Below are 5938 nucleotides of genomic sequence, written 5' to 3' on the forward strand. Positions count from 1 at the left end.
AGTATGCTGTTAAAATTAGAGCTGAGGAAGAGATTATAACTTTTTATTTTAAAATCTGTAGTTTGAAATGTTCAAAACTTTTCATATATTCAATTTAAATATCTTGAATAACTTCAGACTAGAAGAAATTGTTAAGATGCACTCAATGTTGCTTCATATTAATCTATCTTTATTACAGTTTAAAACAAATAGACAAGCAAACACTTTTGATAAGACCTTTGGTAATAAGAACAAAAATAAAGTTTTGATATACTAAAGGCTAATAAGAACATTAGAGTTTGATGCCACTCCAGTTTAGTTTATAACCTCATAACCTCAGCTTCCGGGACATAAGAAACCATTGGGTTCAAATTTATTTTCCATTCTAGCTAATTGAAACTACTGCTCTTCTTCACTAAGTCAAGCAAGTGACACCAGTTGGTAGCATATTTTGAAGTAAAGCATAGACTTTAATCCCATTTTGAAACCTGTTTTGTTTTGTAAAACTAATTATTTACTGATTCAAGTAAGGTAGGCCTCACTTCACTTAGACTTACGCCTTTACAGAGTGAAACTCTGCAAGTTAGTTAGGTACTCTGCTAGAGCTAGTTATTTTGTGCTCCTTAAATAAGAAAAAAAGCTCTTTTAGGGCATGATTTATTTTATCCTAAGAAGATGTCAAAAATAGATCAGGTGAATTTCTCAGTAAAAAGTGCATCTTTTTCTCTGTGACTGTAAAGAGAACACACAGCAACTAGCTCAGCTATAGATGTATATATAGTAGAGAACTAAAATTAGATAAAATTCATGCTATCCTGAATGTGTCAGCAAGTAATGCTGCAAGAGTTCAGATATCCAGTAACTAATGACCTAGTTTACAGTTATTGTTAGGGCTTAAGACTCATCTCTACTATCTCATTGTTGCATTTCAGAGAAGTAAGAACTAAGTCTCAAATATATTTCTACAATTTCATCATCCAATGGCTAAGTATTTTCTTTTGTTATTTTGGGATGGAGAGCATAGTAAACCCCCCAGTGATCCGGATGGAGCTAATTAGAGACCTTGCACTCCATCTAGACTATCAGAAGTCCTTGAGGCCAGATGGGATATATGCAAGGGTGTTGAGGGAGATGACAGAGGTTATTGCCAAGCTACTTTCTACCATCTGTCAGAGTACCTGGTCAAGTGGAGAGGTTCTCAGAGGATTTGATGCTTGCCAGCTTGATACCAGTTTACAAGAAGAGCTGGAAGGAAGATCAGGAGAACTACAGGCCTGTCTGCCTTGGTGCCTGGAAAGGTTATATCATCTTGAGTGAGATCACACAAGAGTGGACAGCGGGTCAAGGGAGGTGATCCTCTACTCTGCCCTGATAATGCCTCACCTGAGGGATTGTGCCCATTTCTGGGCTCCCCGGTACAAAAAGGTCAGGGATCTCCTGGAATGAGTATACTGCAGAGGGCCACAAAGATGATAAAGGGCCTAGAGCATCTTCCTTATGAGGAAAGGCTGAGTGACCTGGGTCTGTTCAGCCTTGAGAAAAGAAGACTCAGAGGGGATCTTATTAATGTTAATAACTGTATAAGGTGTGAGAGGCAAAGGGATGAGGCCAGACCCTTTACAGTAGTTCATGGTGATAGTGCAAGGAGAAACAGCCACAAACTGAAGCATAGGAAGTCCTGTACAAATGTGTGTAAGAACTTCTTCACAGTAAGGGTGATGGAGCACTGGAACAAACTGCCCAGGGAGGTTGTGGAGTCTCCTTCTCTAGAGATGTTCAAGACCTGCCTGGATACCGACCTGTGCAGCCAGCTATGGGGAGTCTGCTTTGCAGGAATGTTAGACTGTACAATCTGAAGAAATCCCTTCCAGTCCCTATAATTCTGTGATTCTGTGACAGCTGCAGGACTACTGGGAGATCAGACCCAGCCAGTACGAGTTCATGAAAAGAAAGTCCTGCTTGACCAATGTCATCTCCTTCTACGACCGGTTGACCAGCTTATCCCAGATGAGGCAAAAAACGTTGATGTAGTCTACCTAGACTTCATCAAAGCCTTTGACACTGTTTCCCAAAGTATTCTCCTGGGAAAGACAGTACCCCGTGGCTTGGACAGTTATACTCTTCGCTGGCTGAAGAATGTGCTGGAGGATTGGGCCCAGACAGTTGTGGAGAATGAAGTTAAATCCAGCTGGCAACCAGTCACAAGTGTTCCCCATTTGTGGGTCAGTATTGGAGCCTGTTCTGCTTAATATCTTTATTGATTACCTGGATGAGAGAACTGAGTGCACCCTCAAGTAAGTTTGCAGATGACAAACTGGGAGGAAGTATCACAGAATCACAAAATTGCAGGGGTTGGAAGGGACCTCAAGAGATCATCAAGTCCAACCTCCCTGCTAGAACAGGTATCCTACAATAGGTTGCACAGGTAGGTGTCCAGACAAGTCTTGAATATCTCCATAGAAGGAGCCTCATCCACTTGCATCGCTCCTTCCTTTAGATATTTATAAACTTTTATCAGATCCCCTCTCAGTCTTCTTTTCCCCAGGCTGAACAGACTTAGGTTTCTCAGTCTTTCCTCATAAGGGAGGCAATCCAGACTCTTAATCACCTTTTTGGCCCTGCACTGGAGTCTTTCTAAGAGATCCCTATCTTTCTCGAATGGGGAGCCCAGAACTGGTCACAGTGTTCTGAACATTTTTTCACCAGCAAGGAGTAGCGGGGGAGGATCAGCTCCTGCAACCTGCTGGCTGCACTGTTTTTAATGTACTCCAGGATACCATTGACCTTCTTGGCCATAAGGGCACACTGCTGGTTCACGGCCAACCTGTTTTCCACCAGGATCCTCAGGTTCTTCTCCAGAGACTTCATCTCTAGCAGATCATCCCCTAACCTGCACTGATGCATAGTCATTCCTCCCCAGCTGCAAAATTCTACACATGCTCTTGTTAAACCTCATCTGGTTCTTCCCTGTCCACCTGTCCAAGTCTCTAGTCTGTCCAGGTCTTGTTTAATGATAGCTCTCTCTATAATATATATATATATGTATATAATTTAGCTCTATATTCCTTCCTAATAATTGGAAGTTTTTTGTTTGTCTGTTTTGTGTGGGGCTTTCCCCCCCCCCATTATAAGCATTAAAAACCTCCTTAGTAAGTCTTAGGTTTGTTATTATTAATGTTCAAGACTATAGTAATGAAAGGATTTCAACAACAGATACGCAGTCAAAAGCCTAATAACTTCCATGATCTTTCCTTCAGTTGAACTTGCCACCACAGTTATAATTTAGTACCTAGAAAGTCATTATTTTATTTAAAAATCAGGATATGAAATACAGTGTTATTCATCTAGCTATGTAGTTATCATATACATATATATATTTCTTTTCTTTTCTCTAGAAAGCCTGTCTAAGAAGTGAAGATACAGACAGCATAAACATTCATCTTTGAACTTATGACAAAAAAAATACTAGGCTATGGAGAAACTGAAACTGCAGGAGACAGATTTTCTTTCTCTGTATTCTTTAAGGAGAAATATTAAAGCAGGTTTTTTTTTGTTTGTTTGTTTTTCCTCACTACCTTTTGTTGTCAGAAAGCAGAGATATTCTCCAACCGGAAAGTTGCAGATCTCTAATGCTTCCTCTTTAACTCACTATAAAGCTGATAAGAAAGTAAATCTTCAGAAAATCCCAGATATTAGTTCTATTGAATATGCAGAAGGATTCTAAACTGTATTGCGTGAGATGGTGCTGATGTAATCTGAAATTTTTAATGTACTTTATATGTACTTATGAAAGATTTTTGACAATCCAGCCTTCTACTCATCCAGAAGTTCTGTTGGTCATTATGTAAATAGTAATATTAACAATTTCAACTAAAAGTTATCATATTTGTTCAAAATATTTAGGTAGATATGACAAGTCTGAAGTCTGAATTAGACGTATAAATCTCTGGAAATTAAAGTTTAAATTATTATATAAATATAATATATATATATTCTTCCTGACAATCACCTTCTATCTTTCTCTTTGTGAAAGTGTGTAAAATTAGAAGATCACTTAATCCTTTAGCTAGCTAATAATATTTTCAAGTTTGTAACAAAAACTGTTTAGAACATTGTTTTGAATGATGAATGTTAATGGAAAGAGATTTTATGAATAATTATGTCAGCCATACAATCTTTTATCATTTGCTGCTATTCAACAGGATTTTACAAGTACTTTTAGCCACAAATATTTAACATTTTGGTATGTTAACATTTCATTCTCTTTCTGTGTCATGGGAGAATAGCGAAACAAAAAACAGTTCATCATTATCATAGAACCATAGAATCATTAAGACTGGAAAAGACCTCCAAGATCACCTAGGCCAACCATCCACATACCACCAATATTGTCCACCACTAAATAGTTTTTGTACCAGTATGCATTTCTCAGACACCCCCAGGGACATTGACTCAACCTCCTCACCAGGCAGCCTGTTCGAGTGCCTGACCACTCTTTTCAGAGAATAAGTTTTTTTCCTAATATCCAACCTGAACCTACCCTGGCAAAACTTGAGGCCATTCCCTTTCATCCTGTCACTAGCTACCCCAGAGAAGGGCTGACTCCCACCTTGCTACAACCTTCTTTCAGGTAGTTGGAGAGATCAGTGAGATCTCCCCTGAGACTCCTCTTCTCCAGTCTAAACAATCTCAGTTCCCTCAGCCACTCCTAATCAGACTGTGTTCCAGACCCTTCACCAGCTCTGTTGCTCTTCTCTGGACACGTTCCAGGGCCTCAGTGCCTTTCTTGTATTGAGGGGCCCAAAACTGAACACAGCAATTGAGGTGTGGCCTCACCAGAGCTGAATATAGGGGGACATTTAAATCCCTGATCCTCCTGACTACGCTGTTTCTCATAGAAACCAGGATAACATTGGCCTTTCTGACCAACTGGCTTGTGTTCAATTGGATGTCCACTAACATTCCAGATTCTTTTCCTATGTGCAGCTTGCCACCCTCCTTGTGATGGTGCAAACCCGGAAGAAGCCCTTGATCACCGAGGTTTGCTGCTTCGGAGCTGTTTCAGCCAGAACCACAGCGACTGACCACGAGGTTCAGGTGGGTTTCAGTCAGTTCCTTCATTCAGGGATCCCCGAGACAGCAGAGCGCCGGGCAGCTCTCGCAAAAGCCGCTGACGCAGCGAGGGCGTTGCCAGGGCAACGACTCTGCATCCACTCCCCCTCGCCTAGAAAAAGCCTCCAGGACGGAGAGGAGGAGTCGGAGTGTGAGAATTCCTGGGCTGTTATAACGAAGAGAAACTGTAAGCCACCCATACACGGGACTCCCCAGCAAGGACGGGAGTTATCACTCTCAGGTGAGTGATAAGTGCACGGGCTCCTGTTAACGACCTGGCAACGGGGCGAAGGCAGAGCCAGCGCTACCGGCAGCAGGGCGGGGCTGATCAGGCAAACCTCATAAAGGCTATCTAGTAGTATTAGTGTGCCTGCTGGTTTGCAATGGCTGCACTCCAGCGGAAGGCTACTGCTACAAAAATTGTGGAGACCCAGATGGAAGTTGTATGCTCACACAGAAAGAAGACTACAGCCAAAAAGAGCATGGAGACCCAGACTGAGGTCCTGTGCATGCTTGAAAGGATAGCTGATGCTAAGAAAACTGTGGAGATTCAGCTGAGGCCCCAACACAAGTCGCTAGTACTGCAGATCACTGGCTGTCATGAGTGCCAGAGCCTGGCCTTTGTAGTGCCAGGCGATGGAGGTGGCACTTGTATAAGATGTGACCAGCTGAATGACTTAGCCTTGTGGTTGATCTGAAGGAGGAGGTGGAGAGGCTGAGGACCATAAAGGAGTGTGAGAGGGAGACTGATGGGTGGTGCCAAGTCCCTATTAGCCCTGAGATTATCTTGGCACACAACTGAGGCCCCACATGGAGCACGTCACCCTCTGCTGCCTTGCAAACAGGT

At 42.0% G+C, this 5938-nt stretch overlaps 1 long non-coding RNA gene across 2 annotated transcripts in view; it reads left to right on the plus strand.

Annotated features, from left to right (window-relative positions):
* The first annotated feature begins 4861 nt into the window (after positions 1 to 4861).
* The window catches only part of LOC104917452, an 8218-nt gene continuing 7141 nt past the window's right edge, over positions 4862 to 5938 (plus strand). For both annotated transcript variants that reach the window (XR_796862.3, XR_796863.3), the window contains exon 1: positions 4862 to 5332. This is a non-coding gene — a long non-coding RNA (uncharacterized LOC104917452). The remainder of the gene's footprint in view (positions 5333 to 5938) is intronic.

Source organism: Meleagris gallopavo, chromosome 1, assembly GCF_000146605.3.
Source record: "Meleagris gallopavo isolate NT-WF06-2002-E0010 breed Aviagen turkey brand Nicholas breeding stock chromosome 1, Turkey_5.1, whole genome shotgun sequence".
Lineage (NCBI taxonomy): Eukaryota > Metazoa > Chordata > Aves > Galliformes > Phasianidae > Meleagris > Meleagris gallopavo.